This window comes from Larimichthys crocea, chromosome XII (genome assembly GCF_000972845.2).
Source record: "Larimichthys crocea isolate SSNF chromosome XII, L_crocea_2.0, whole genome shotgun sequence".
Taxonomy (NCBI): Eukaryota; Metazoa; Chordata; class Actinopteri; family Sciaenidae; genus Larimichthys; species Larimichthys crocea.
In genome coordinates this window covers 11,725,220-11,738,411 of record NC_040022.1, presented here as the reverse complement: position 1 = coordinate 11,738,411, position 13,192 = coordinate 11,725,220, and the positions used below count along the sequence as shown (strand labels likewise).

Sequence of the window (13,192 nt, the reverse complement as noted above, 5' to 3'; positions counted from 1 at the left end):
AAAAACAACAACAACAGCGCTGCCTTTGCTTCTGCCGACCGTGGAGGAGATTTATAAAAGCATCTGTTGTGTCAAATGATTGTGTGTTGTTCCACTTCAAACAATTAGTCTCTGTGAGACCCTTTGATCGATCTTGTCACCTGGTGCCACGGTCATGACGTACGGTGATGTGAAGTTGTAAAAAGCTACATGAACTGTATTGTGTTTTATTTGAAAGGGGGCGGAAGTTTATTACGTTGATTCAAGGCCCGGTTTTCTGTCTGGTGCGCCGTGCTCTGTTGAAATTTACGAGGTTCTGCCGCGGCTCGCGAAAGAACAGGGTCTCTGCACATTTCTGCAAGGATATAATGCTTTTTACGACCCTTTTAAGACCTTTGAGAATAAAAAATAAGACCATTACCGCGAGATATTACGAGATATGAAAGGCACGCTGGCCTTGCACTTGCGTTAGTGCCTGTAGTGGCGAACATTCGCAGGGGGACTGTTGATTCCTGACTGCAGCATAGCGTGTGTGCTTTTCCCCTTTCATATGCGGTCAAGGGCACACAGCCCATTGTTCCCAAACTTGGATGTCTTATCGACTATTTACATCGCCGCATCATATTCCGCCGCTGTTTTGTTAGCCACACTATTGTATTTTTCGGCTCCTCGAGCCACTTGTGCTGAATTGCATTTCCCCATCTCGGTTCTTTCATGTATGCCAGAGAGGTTGAAACGTTGCTTCTTATTCCAAACCACTTCTTCGTCGTTCACATTTCATGGCTAAAGCGACACACACGCCCCCTGCGGTTGTGATCCCAGTGCTATTAGGACAAACAACCGGCTCTAGAGTTTTCAGCATCGATAACAAACAACGCTGGCTAAGGTAATCACGTTAGCGCAGAGAAAAAATCAAGCAGCATATGTTTTGTTTATTAACCATAGGCTACCTGGGAGAAAAATAATACCTACCTTGAAATTTAATGCCATACTTCGAAAATGGTGAATACCTGCTCTTAAGACTTTTTAAGACACATTTTTAAAATAAGACTTTTTAAGGATCCGCGGAGACCCTGAAAACCAGCCAAAACCTTATGGGCTATAAAAATATGGCTAACACTTTATATAAAGGTACAAATATCAATCAATAACTGTGTGCTCATTAGCATCCATATTAGTAGCAATGACCTTTCTTTAATTATTATTAAAACACACATCTGCAGCGGCTGCTGTCTTCCTCCACGGATTCACATCGTTACGGAAGCAGCAGCAAAGCCCATTATTACGGAAAGCATATTGCTGCCTAAGAAAAAATAAAATAAACTTATCACGTTATAAAGTGGAAAGTTTGTATGTTGTAATAACGTGAAACGTGATAAGTTTGACGTTACTAGGTGAAATAAATAATCTACATCATCAAATATCATTGTTTGCTAAACTTTCTTACATGTCACAACATCATACCAAATATCAGCAGTTGCCAGTCATTACAATTAATTCACAACTTTCCAAGTAGGATTTAGATCTCTGTCTTCTGCCTTTCTTTTGTCTGTCTAATGCTATATGGTCTGCTGACCTCCGGGTTAGCGTCTTCTTAACAGTTAGTTAACTGAACTATTTCAAACTGACATTTTATGTTTCTGTGACCTTGTCGAATGAAGCTCTGACACAGCGCTCTGGAAACAGCGATGAGTGAACAGACTGATGTAGCCTGCTGATTTTTGACACAGTAAAAGAGTGGAGGTCAAAACTAATGATTTTAAAAAGTTGTGTAATGGTAGCTTACGCCCCATGATTATTATAAACTCTGAAGCAGAGGGAGCTCAGCTCCGGAGGGCTCCGGCCCAATTTAATCTCTGAGTAGCATATTGACTCTTTATTAATTATTATAAAACACATCTGCAGGGGCTGCTTGTCTTCCTCTCAGGATTCACATCGTTACGAAGCCGCAGCAAAAGCCCATTATTACGGAAGCATATTGCTTGCCATTCAGGAAATAAATAATAAAATTATCACGTTAATAAAGGGAAAGTTGTATGGTTGTAATAACGTGAAACATGATAAGTTTGACGTTACAAGGTGAAATAATTTCAGGCTGTCTGTGGAGGTTTGACCGATCCGAGTAGAGTTGGCATCCATCCCATAAAATACGTAATTGTCCTTTATTAAATTAAATGTTGCGTCCTGTATTAGTTCAGTACGGGACCCGCGCCTTTTAAGGATGTCCACTACATCCGATACTCCACCAGCGTACCATTGAAACAACCCAAACCAGCCAAAAACCTTATGGGCTATAAAAATTGGCTAACACTTTATATTAATTGTACAAATACTCCACCATTTCACTGTGTGCTCTTAGTCCTATTAGTCGCATATTGAGGCCTCTTTATTAATTATTTATAAAACACATCTCAGCGGCTGCTGTCTTTCTCTCAGGATTACATGTTACGGAAGCAGCAGCAAAAGCCCATTATTACGGAAGCATATTGCTGCATTACAGGAAAAATAAAATAACAATTTCACTATAAAGTGGAAGTTTGTATTTGTACTAACGTGAACAGATAAGTTTGACGTTCACAAGGTGAACTAATTTCAGGCTGTCTGTGGAGGTTTGACCGATCTGAGTAGAGTTGGCATCCATCCCATAAAATAATTGTCCTTATATAAATTAAATGTTGCGTTTCCGTATTAGTTCAGTTACGGGACCCCGCGCCTTTTAAAATGTCCACTACAATCTGATACTCCCCACCAGCGTACCATGAAAACAACCAAAACCAGGGTTCTCTGCCCATTTCTGGACAAGGATAATATAATGCTCTTTAATGACCTTTTAGCCTCTTAGCGAATAAAAATAGACCATTACCGCAGAAGATATTACCGGAGATATGAAAGGCCCAGCTGGCCTGTGACCTTGCGTTAGTTGCCTGTAGGGGCGAAACATCGCAGGGGGACTGTTGATTCCTGACTTAGCCGGCATACGTGTGATGATTTTCCCCTTTCCATGGTGCGCGCGTGTCATACAGTTTTTCTGATAGCTAAGACGCAATTTTTGCAACTTTTGGCTTTTCTGGCAAAAACTCTACACACAAATCCCGCCAAAACCTTTCACCCAAATAGCAAACACACCGTAGATCACTTTGCAAAAAGGATGTTTTGTACGTTGCATAAGCACTTTTTGCTAAATGTTCACCCACTCTTTTAAAAAGTTATTTTTGATCCGACCTGTGCACACAAACTCATATATCAGTCAGCACACAAACGCAGCCGACTGCACACTGACAGAACAATGAACAATCATTTGGGCTCTCTTATCCTGTGTTGCGGGCCTATCGGTTTTCGTTACCTTTTACAGTAAACACACAGGGGTCAAAGTAAATGGATATTTATTTACACACATCCAAATACGTAAACATAAAGTTGTTTTGCCGGTCACGGCACCAAAAAAAAAAAAAAAACATAAAACGACAATCATTGAGGGAAAAAAATCAGTCTTGTCTTCTTACTGGGTCTGGCCACAAAATCTCGTCCCTATCACATGCAATGTCTTCCATTGCTAGGCATCTAGCAATGGAAGACACTCCTTGAGTGTCGTATCCAGGCCTGACATGACACCTGGTCAATGTCTCCGCATGCCTCCTCCATTGCCTGTAGAAGGGCTATGCGCTGATGGGGGGTGACGGTCATAAACCTTCCAGCGCCAAGCAGAGAGAAAAACTCTTCAATGGGATTTAGGAATGGCGAGTAAGGGGGGAGGTAGACACAATGATTCCGGGTGATCGGTTTAAACCCAGTTGCGGACCAGAACAGCGAGTGGAAACTAAACATTGTCCCATATGATGACATATCTGTCGGCTCTGGTCTCTGAACGAGAGTGAATATGTCATGCAGGGTGTCCAGGAATGTAAGAATGTTTGCAGTGTTGTATGGGCCCAGAGTTGCATGATGGTGAACAACACTTTTTGACTGATGGCTGCACATGGTAATGTTTCCACCGCGCCCTAGCTCAATCCACAATATACTTTAACGAGTCTTCATACTCGTGTATTTAGTCTGTGTGTCTGTGTTTGGTGTTCCGACGGTTGAGCACGCGGGCGACTACGAGCGGACTGGCCCCGGTCCCGTGCCATGTGTCTCCGCCCCCGCTGGAAATGCACACCTGAATATGATTACCCAATAAACGTTCTTTCTACACATCTCCTATGCGTCCTTCTTACAATATGTGCATGCATATGGGGGTAATGGCGAGCCCGTCGTTACATTCCTTCCCCCCTCTCCGAAGAGTCCAGTACTCAGTCTTCATGGACCCTGGAGAGAGACAGTCCGCCACCAGGTTGTTCCTTCCCTGCCCGGTACTGCACCGCAAAGTTGTAGGGCTGCAGGGACAGGTACCACCCTGTGAGACGTGTATTGGGTCCTTTCATCCGATTGAGCCATTTGCAATTGACGACAGTCACGTGATTCTCATTTTCAACCTGCACCCGTCCCCCAGGGTACTGCCGGCCTTGACCATCTTGTTCCCAATCTTACACTTCCTCTTGTGCTTCCTTACCACGGCAAATGGCAAAGGCTGTTCATGGTGGAGTTGATTTCCGCCACGGACTTTTCATCAGTGGGGAACTGATATATTGCACGCCGTTGCTGACCAGCTCGCTGGTTGATTTTGAATTTGGCCAGCTCGCTTTGGAGATGGCGTCGGAGCTGGCGATGATGGAATTATTTGGACCTTGCTGTCAATGAACTCCACGATTAGACTTGTAGCTGTCTTCTTTATTGATGTGGTCTCACTTGTGCCGGATCTGGGTAATTGGTGCTGCAGGCTCTCCACTTCTGTTCCTGGCGTGTCATCTCTTTGTCCATCCGTTCATCTCTGGATGCTGTTGGAGCGACCAGAGATCTTAACCAGGACTGGTCAGCTCCTCCAGTTTATCAGGATTGCTGGCTGCCGTGGCCCCTCGCTGGTCGGCAGCATCACCTGGCACTCCATCGTCAGCTCCTCGTGGTGCTCTGTTTCTTGCACCTCTCTTCCTGTTGTCCAGGCTAATCAGACTGTAACTTCTGCTAGCCTCTAAGGCAGGGGTGTCCAAACTTTTTGCAAAGGGCGGCCAGATTTGATGTGGGGTCACAATGTTGGGGGGGCCGACCTTGGCTGACGTTCTTTACATAGAACAACAATATATTTAAACAAATTTTAGCAAGCCATTCGTGTTTCACATTTGCCTTTTTATTTTCAATTTCACACAATCTTAAGCATGTGTTTTGGTTCATTTGAAACATGCATATCACATGCAATTGAATATTCACTTAACTTTTTTTCTTAAACAGAAGTAATTGTAGTATTGAGTGCAAATTATATTTGTGAAATATATCACCATGGCTGTTCAATGTTCACAGAACTTTGAATAAAATAACAGAAAGAACCGAGCGCAATAGACATTCCACAGGCAGGGCTCATTTGAAATATGACATATCAGTAAATATAATGTTGATTGAATTTTAAAGTTTATTCTGGAGTGAAACTGGGACAAACTTGTTGACTGATCTTAACAAAAATTAATTCAGAGACTTATGTTAAATGACAAATGACTTGGCTGCATTAATGTGACGGGTGATACTGAGATCTGGACTGCAGCACAAAGGCCAGGTCTGGCTCAAAGGCAGTGGTATTGATGCGACAGGTTGTCTCGCAGGAGAGTCCGTTAACCGTGTCCTCACCCGGCTCTTATTAAGTTCATAACCGAGCATGTCTTCTCAACACAAATACGTCGACCCAAACACAAGCTTAGCATTTTCTTGCAAACTCTCGATCTCTCGAAACCTGTCCTTATCCAGCTGTCGGGTAAAAGTTGGCGAGAGAAAGCTGCTGGTGCCGGACTGCGGCTCTCGGCGTCACACTGCAGCTCAATGAGCTCCAGCTGCAAATGGTCTGGAACGTCATCGGGTCCACGGAAAAAGTGAGGAAAAAAGCGATCTCCTTCTCGATAGCTGCAAAATCCTGAAAGCGTTGTCTGAACTCTTCAGCCAGAGATGAAATATCTGATGCGTACCTCCTACATTTGCGCCACTGACATTGCTCTGTGGGAATCTGGTCATGATTTCTTGCAGTGCTGAAAAGTGTGCCGTATTGGGTGGGACTGCGACAGGTGTCTTTCAAACAGTTTCAGCTTTTGGTTCCAAAGGCTTTGATGTGTGAATATAGTTGGCTTATGACTGCGTCTTGGTCCCTGGAGACTGGTGTTGAGGGCCATTGAGGTTGCTTTGTAATATCACCTAGAAACCCAAATCGGCAGCCACACAGGGTCATTAGTTCTTGCACTAGGTTGTCCCTTTTCAGCCAAAAACTCACCGATTTGCTGCCTAAGCGAGTAAAAGCGCGACAGTGCAGAACCTCGACTGAGCCATCGCACGTCAGTTGTGATAGAAACATCTCCATATTCCGCATGATCTCGTTAGAAACAGTTGAAACTGACGGTGGCATAGCGCTCTGGAGCGGATAAAGTTAATCGTTTTTTCACTGGTTTCATAAACATGTTCGTATTGGAGATGGTTTGCACATAAAACTTGCTGATGAATGATGCAATGGACGTTTTACAGCGTTACCCCCCTTTTTCACTTACTTTGTTACTTATTAGTGTTGCTAATCCACTTCGTTCGCCAGTCATGGATGGTGCGCATCCGTAATAATCCCAGAAATTTTATTCCACGGAGTTGCATGTCTCCACGGCAGCGCAAACAGAAGAGAATAGTCTGTTCCTCTTGTTTGGACTTTTCAGGCTCCTGAGGTCAAGTAGTTCTTCAGTAACGTTCATTCATTGTCCACTCCCCTCAAAAAAATTAGTAATTGGCAGTGTCCGAGGCGTCTTGTGCTCTCGTCGCAAGCCAGCGGAAAAAAAGTCAAACTCCCTTCCTTTGTCTCTAATTGTCTTTTGATGTCTGATGACACTTCTTCAATTCTGCGTGCCACAGTGTTCGTGCCAGACAGGGACTTTGGCAAACTCTTGCTGCTTCTCAGGACAGATTTTCTTCACACATAGTCATCACGCAGTCTTTGATGAATTCACCCTCAGTGAAAGGTTTGGAATGCTTTTCGCTCAGCCTGCACTCGTAACTAGCCTTTTGTGGCGTTCTCATTTGACTCTCGGGCTCTTGCAAAATACTGCTGCTGTGAGATTAAACTAGCTTCAAGCTGCTTCAATTTCTCGCTGCGTTCCTTCCCTGTAATCTTGTCGTACATGGCAGCGTGTTAGCTTTTGGTAATGTCGCTTGACATTATACTCTTTAAAAACAGCCACTGTCTCTTTGCAAATGAGGCAGACACAGTTGTTGCGTACTTCAGTAAAGAAAAAGTCAATTTCCATCCATCCTTGAAGCGTCGACCCTCGCAGTCAACTTTCCTTTTTTGTTGATTGTCACCATTTTTGAACCATTGCGGCAAAGGGTCACTTTGCTGCCCTACAGTGGGTAAATGAGGAACAGCATTTAGTGTGCAAGCTGCTTCATATGCTGGTACAAGAAATGCTGCCCAAGCTGCGCGCGTGCGCAAGTGCACACAACGTGCGGGCCAGACGTTACTGATTTTATGACAGAGGCCGAGGGCCGGATGAAATTTGACCACGGGCCGCATTTGGCCCCCGGGCCGGACTTTGGACATGTTGCTCTAAGTTTGAATCCCACTCCTGGACACCACTTGCAGCTTGCCCGAGCGGGTCCGGAGGCAAAACACGAGAATGCTTCTCCAGGTGGAATGATGTGTGTCTATTCCACACATACAAAGCAAACACTACAACAAGAAGGAGAAAACTCCGCACAAGCCAATAACCAGACTCCTCCAAGACAAAACTCCACAACGCAAACACCAACCAAACAGGTTTCTCCGTCCCGTTTAGCCATTCCGAGCATCCAGGACTAATTAGTCAAACATTGATAGGTGTACATATTACACATATATTAATAAACCATAAATATTTACAAAATACAATATACAATATAAACACCTATTTACAAACCCCTATACCATTAATAAACACCAACAAATACATACACATGAATATACAAAACATGAACCTATTTACATAACCCCACACAAACTCCCCTTCTCCCACTCCCACTTACTGCTGTCCTCCAGAACCATACATAAGGGCCACGTTCCCCGGGGACCTGTTTTGACGTGACCCCATGTGAAGACAGAGCAGCAGGTTGTGGTAAGTTTACCACAACCTACAATGAACTCCACGATAGACTTGTAGCTGTCTTCTTTATTGATTGGTCTCCAAAGGCCCACAGTGTTGAGGACTGTGAGTTGCGGCGCACGTTACTCTCCTGGAGTTCATAGGTGTTCGACTTGAGCGTGACTCCTGGCTGGTTGTGCTGGGTGGGCTCGCCCTCAAACTTGGTATTGAACAAAGTGTCCATCAGGGTGGACTTCCCCCGACCCGTCTCACCAACCAGAGGATTGTTAAAGCAGAAGCTGTGGTGACGATTGTTGACCAGCTGGTCAAGGCATGCTGTCAAAAGCCGACATGGCCTGCCAGAGGGACAGCACGAGCGCCTTCACCCGCTTCGCCTCGCTATCTCAGTTGACGCCATAGTGTAGCTGTTAGCCGGAGCCGAAACCTCTGCTGCTCTCTGTGTTTGGCTGACATGAAGATCTCCGCCAGCCGGGCGGCTTCCTCTGCCGTCTTCGGGTCCCGTTCACGGATCCAGACCTCCAGGTCTGGGCTCACCATCCTCAGAAACTGCTCCACAACTAGCATCTCAGAAAATGGTCTTTACTGTGGAGGTTTCGTCCTGACCCATTTCTGTTGAAAAGGTCCTTCAGTCGCACATACAGCTCTCGAGGGGTTTCTCCCTGATTAATGTCCAGTGACCGGAACCGTCGTCTGTAGGTGTCTGCCGTAATTTCATATTTTTGCCAGGATTACACTCCTTGACTTGTCATAGTCCTCTGTATCTATCAAATCCATGAGACCCTAGGCCACTACCTGCCTTACCTGTGAGCAGTGGGACAAGCTGGATGGCCCACTCTTCTTTTGGCCAACGGCAGACAGTAGCCATTCTCTCGAATGTCGTGAGGTAATGCTCGATGTCATCCTCAGGGCCGAGGGGTATCAGCTTCGGGTCCCTGTGTCTGTGCGGCGATCTCTGTGGTGGTGGTGGTGGTGGAGGTGGCTCCACCTGCCGGCTGGCTTGACTCATTCCCAGCCCAGGGTCTTCCCCATCGCTGCCATCTTCTTGCCCATGCTCAAGTCTGTTCTCATAGGCCTCTCTCAGCTCTCTCACTTGTGCCTGGATCTGGGTGAATTGGTGCTACAGGCCTCTCCACCTCTGTTCCTGGCGTGTCGTCTCTTTGTCCATCCGTTCATCTCTGGATGCCTGTGAGACGACCAGGACTGTCAGCTCCTCCAGTTTATCAGGATTGCTGGCTGCCGTTGCCCTCGCTGTCGGCAGCATCACCTGGCACCCCATCATCAGGCTCCTCGTGGTGCTCTGTTCTCTTTGCACCTCTCTTCATGTTGTTCCAGGCTAATCAGACTGTAACTTCTGATAGCTCTAAGGTTTGAATCCCACTCCTGACACCACTTGTCAGCTTGCCCGAGCGGTCCGGAGGCAAAACACGAGATGATTTCCCGGTGGTAATGTATGTGTGTTTATTCCCACATAACATATCAAAACTTTACGATAATAATGTAATATCCTCACAATCCCAAACCAATCTCCCTTCCAATCAAACTCCACAACTCGCTACAACCAACAAAACATTTCTCGTCCCTTTTATCCATTTCCCCTTAATCACATGACTAATTAATTCAAACCATTGATAGGTGTTTTACATATTTACCACATATATAAAACCATAAATATTTACATAAATACAAAGTACAATATATACAATATACACCTATTTACAAACCCATATACCATTCTAAAACACCAACAATACATACACATGAATTACAAACATGAACCTATTTACATAACCCCACACAACTCCCCTACTCCCACTTCCCACTTACTGCTGTCCTCCAGAACATACATAAGGGCCACGTTCCCCGGGGGGAGACCTGTTTTGACGTGACCCCCATGTGAAGAGCAGAGCGCAAGGTTGTGGTAAGTTTACCTTTGCGTTGTTACGCCCTAGCTCAATCCACAATATACTTTTAACGAGTCTTCATACTCGTGTATTTAGTCTGTGTGTCTGTGTTTTGTGTGTTCAGACGGTTGAGCAGCGGGCGACTACGAGGCGGACTGGCCCCGCGTCCCGTGCCATGTGTCTCCGCCCCCGCTGGAAATGCACACCTGAATATGATTACCCAATAAACGTTCTTTCTACACATCTACTATGCGTCCTTCTTACAATATGTGCATGCGTATGGGGGTAACGGCGAGCCCGTCGTTACACCGGCCAACCCTGTCTCTTTAAGACAGTGGCCTGGCGCATGTGATGTGCAGGTGCAGGAAGGTAAACGCATACAGGTAGACATCCACGGTGACAGACGTACGTAGAAAGAGCTAGCTCATGTTAATGCCTAAGTGTTTAGTCCGCAGCAGTGTTTGACTTGGCCTGGTGTTGTGTTCTGCCTTTTTAAAGAAAGGATTAAATGTGCGGTTTTGCATGAAAAACCCCACTTTGCCCTCCTTCCTTCCCACACTTTGGCCCGGACTCTAAGATGCTGGTTTGAATAGGAATGTGGTTACCCGCAACAAGCCAAAACATTAACCAGCTCCCAACCACGGTTCGGAGTGAGAGAGGGTTAAAAAGGTAAAGCCAACCACTGGTCGGAGAAGACCTGGCCTTGCAGCTCAGATTCATCCTGACCGTCTACTTTAAGGTGACCTTACTGTGTGATACATTTGTTCACTTACTGGAAGAGGTCATCACAGATGCAAATAAGTACATGATAATTGTTGTAGTGAGCTCATACTCATAGGTGGTGGTGCACGGTGTAGGACTGAGACCATGTTGAGACCACGCCACGATGTAATTAAGTAATTACTTCAAGATAAAGTGATGAAATTTGAACAGTAATAGTCTTTTTTTTGAGTCCTCTTTTTTAAATTATATTCTTTTCAGAGATCCCGTAGAGTCGAGAGTTGTTTGTTGTATAATAACAATCTCACTGTATTTTCCTTAATGCGTGTGTCTGACTGAGAGTCTGCCGTGCCCTAACCCTACCTGACCTGTCTGACCAGATTTCATCTTATTTTACGAAAAGTGTCGTCACACTTCCTGCTGTCACAACAACAAAGGTACTTTTATTTCACAACCCTGATTCCAAAAAAGTTGGGACGCTGTGTAAAATGTAATTTAATAAATAAACAAAAACAGTTTAACAAAAAAAAAACAGAACTATATGTTTTGAACAATGTGTTTTCTATTTTTTGGTGTATTGTTTACTGACTGCTTGACAGTATATATCATTTTTATCGCTTTGTTTATGATTTGAGAGCAGTGTTTGGTTTTGAGCACAGGTAGAACTGTTTTGTAAATAGTGCTTGAAGATGAGGTTTTGTGTTTAATGTTTTAAGAAAATGGAGCAAGGTTTCAGAAATTGTGTTTTAGCAATTGAGAAAAACTGTAATCCTAAATTCCCTTTCCATTTACACCAGCTACAAGGCAGTTCCTCAAACAGCCACTTGAGGCTGGCTACAGAAGTGAGTCAATCTCCATAAGCACTTATGATAATTGTTTACATCCTGGTACACAACAGTTTTGGTCTCTATAGCTAATTTCCCCGTTCATGACAACTGTACTGAGGCTGAAAAAATAAAAATCCTCTGGTTGGTTTAAACCAGTGTTACTCAAAGTGTGGTCCGCGAGCGACCTCAAGTGGTCCGTGAGGGGATCTCTTAAAATATTCGAATTTCCCACACAAGTTTGTGGAGTCCTACCTAACATTATTTGAAGTGTAAAGCGAATTTGTTCTCTGAACAAAAATGCAGACAAATATTTTTTTTAAATATGTATAATGGATATACAGTTGTCCCTCGCTATATCGCGGTTCACTTTTCGCGGACTCGCTGTTTCGCGGATTTTTTTCAGTGTAATTTTGCATGCTTTTTTTTACAGCGTACTGTACAGTATGAATGCACATTGCATTGTTGTTCTGCGTCCTGTTTAAGGGAGTACTGTACAAAATGCGTGTAAAAAGGTGTATAAAAGTGTGTGGTTAGGGGTTTTGCGGTCTTAAAACATGTATAATAATTGTAAAACTTACTTCGCGGATTTCATTTATTGCGGGTTATTTTTAGAACGTATCCCCGCGATAAACGAGGGACCACTGTATGAAGATAAATCTGAATTAGCAGTGCCCAAATTGTTGCCTAAGCAACCACGGCGTCTCCTATAGACAAAATCATTCCGCTGTCACGTCAGTAAGTAAGGAAAAGAAAGCAAGGAAAAGAGCAGCAAAAGCTGTGAACTTTAACTAAAACAAGGCACGGAGAGGATGGGAAACAATGATGGATAGGTGGCTGAAGACGGGGTCAGTTAAAAGAAAGGCAAATGATGATACCGACATGCAAAGAAAGGAGTCGGGAGATGCTAGCAACGAGTCCCAATCACAACACTGCCTGCAACAAGAGGTAGGCCCAGCTCCAGATCAGATCAATGTGGCCCCCAGTATGAGATTACGACTGTCCAGTTTAGAACCAGACATACAGTCAGTGATGCAAAATATGCATCAGCACCATTCCTCCCATTAAGAGAGAGGAAATTAGTTCATGGTCAAACGACCAGATGCAGTCTGAATTACCAGTGTTTTGTTAGATTTTGTTAAGGCTGCTTTTCACCAGAGACAATTAAGATTTGTTTATTCTTCATAACAGTCATGTTACTTGCAATTTTGAATGTGTGCAAATTTAGTTAATAGCCTACTTAAATTCATCGGAGTGGGACATTTCAAATAAATAAAAGAAAATCAATCAAAATCAAATATATAATAATAATTAAAAAAAAAAAAATTCCAAACCATTGTTAGCCCCCAGATGTAAATATATTTTTCACACTTTTTTTCACTTTCACATTTTGGATGTAAAATTTGTACAATAAAAGGTTCAAAACATTTTTTGCTTTTTCCCCCCCCTCCTTTTCGGGCAATATATATATTGGATCGGGCAGATCTGCCGGTAAACTAATAACAGGAAATGGACTGAACTTCATAAAGCGCCTTTCTACAAAGTTCTTTAAGTTAATGTCTCTTATACACCCATTCACACA

At 44.0% G+C, this 13,192-nt stretch overlaps 1 pseudogene; it reads right to left on the bottom strand.

Moving 5' to 3' along the window:
• Nucleotides 1–4,268: 4,268 nt before the first annotated feature.
• On the bottom strand, nt 4,269–8,562 carry LOC113747034 (septin-6 pseudogene; annotated as a pseudogene).
• Between the last annotated feature and the right edge of the window lie 4,630 nt (nt 8,563–13,192).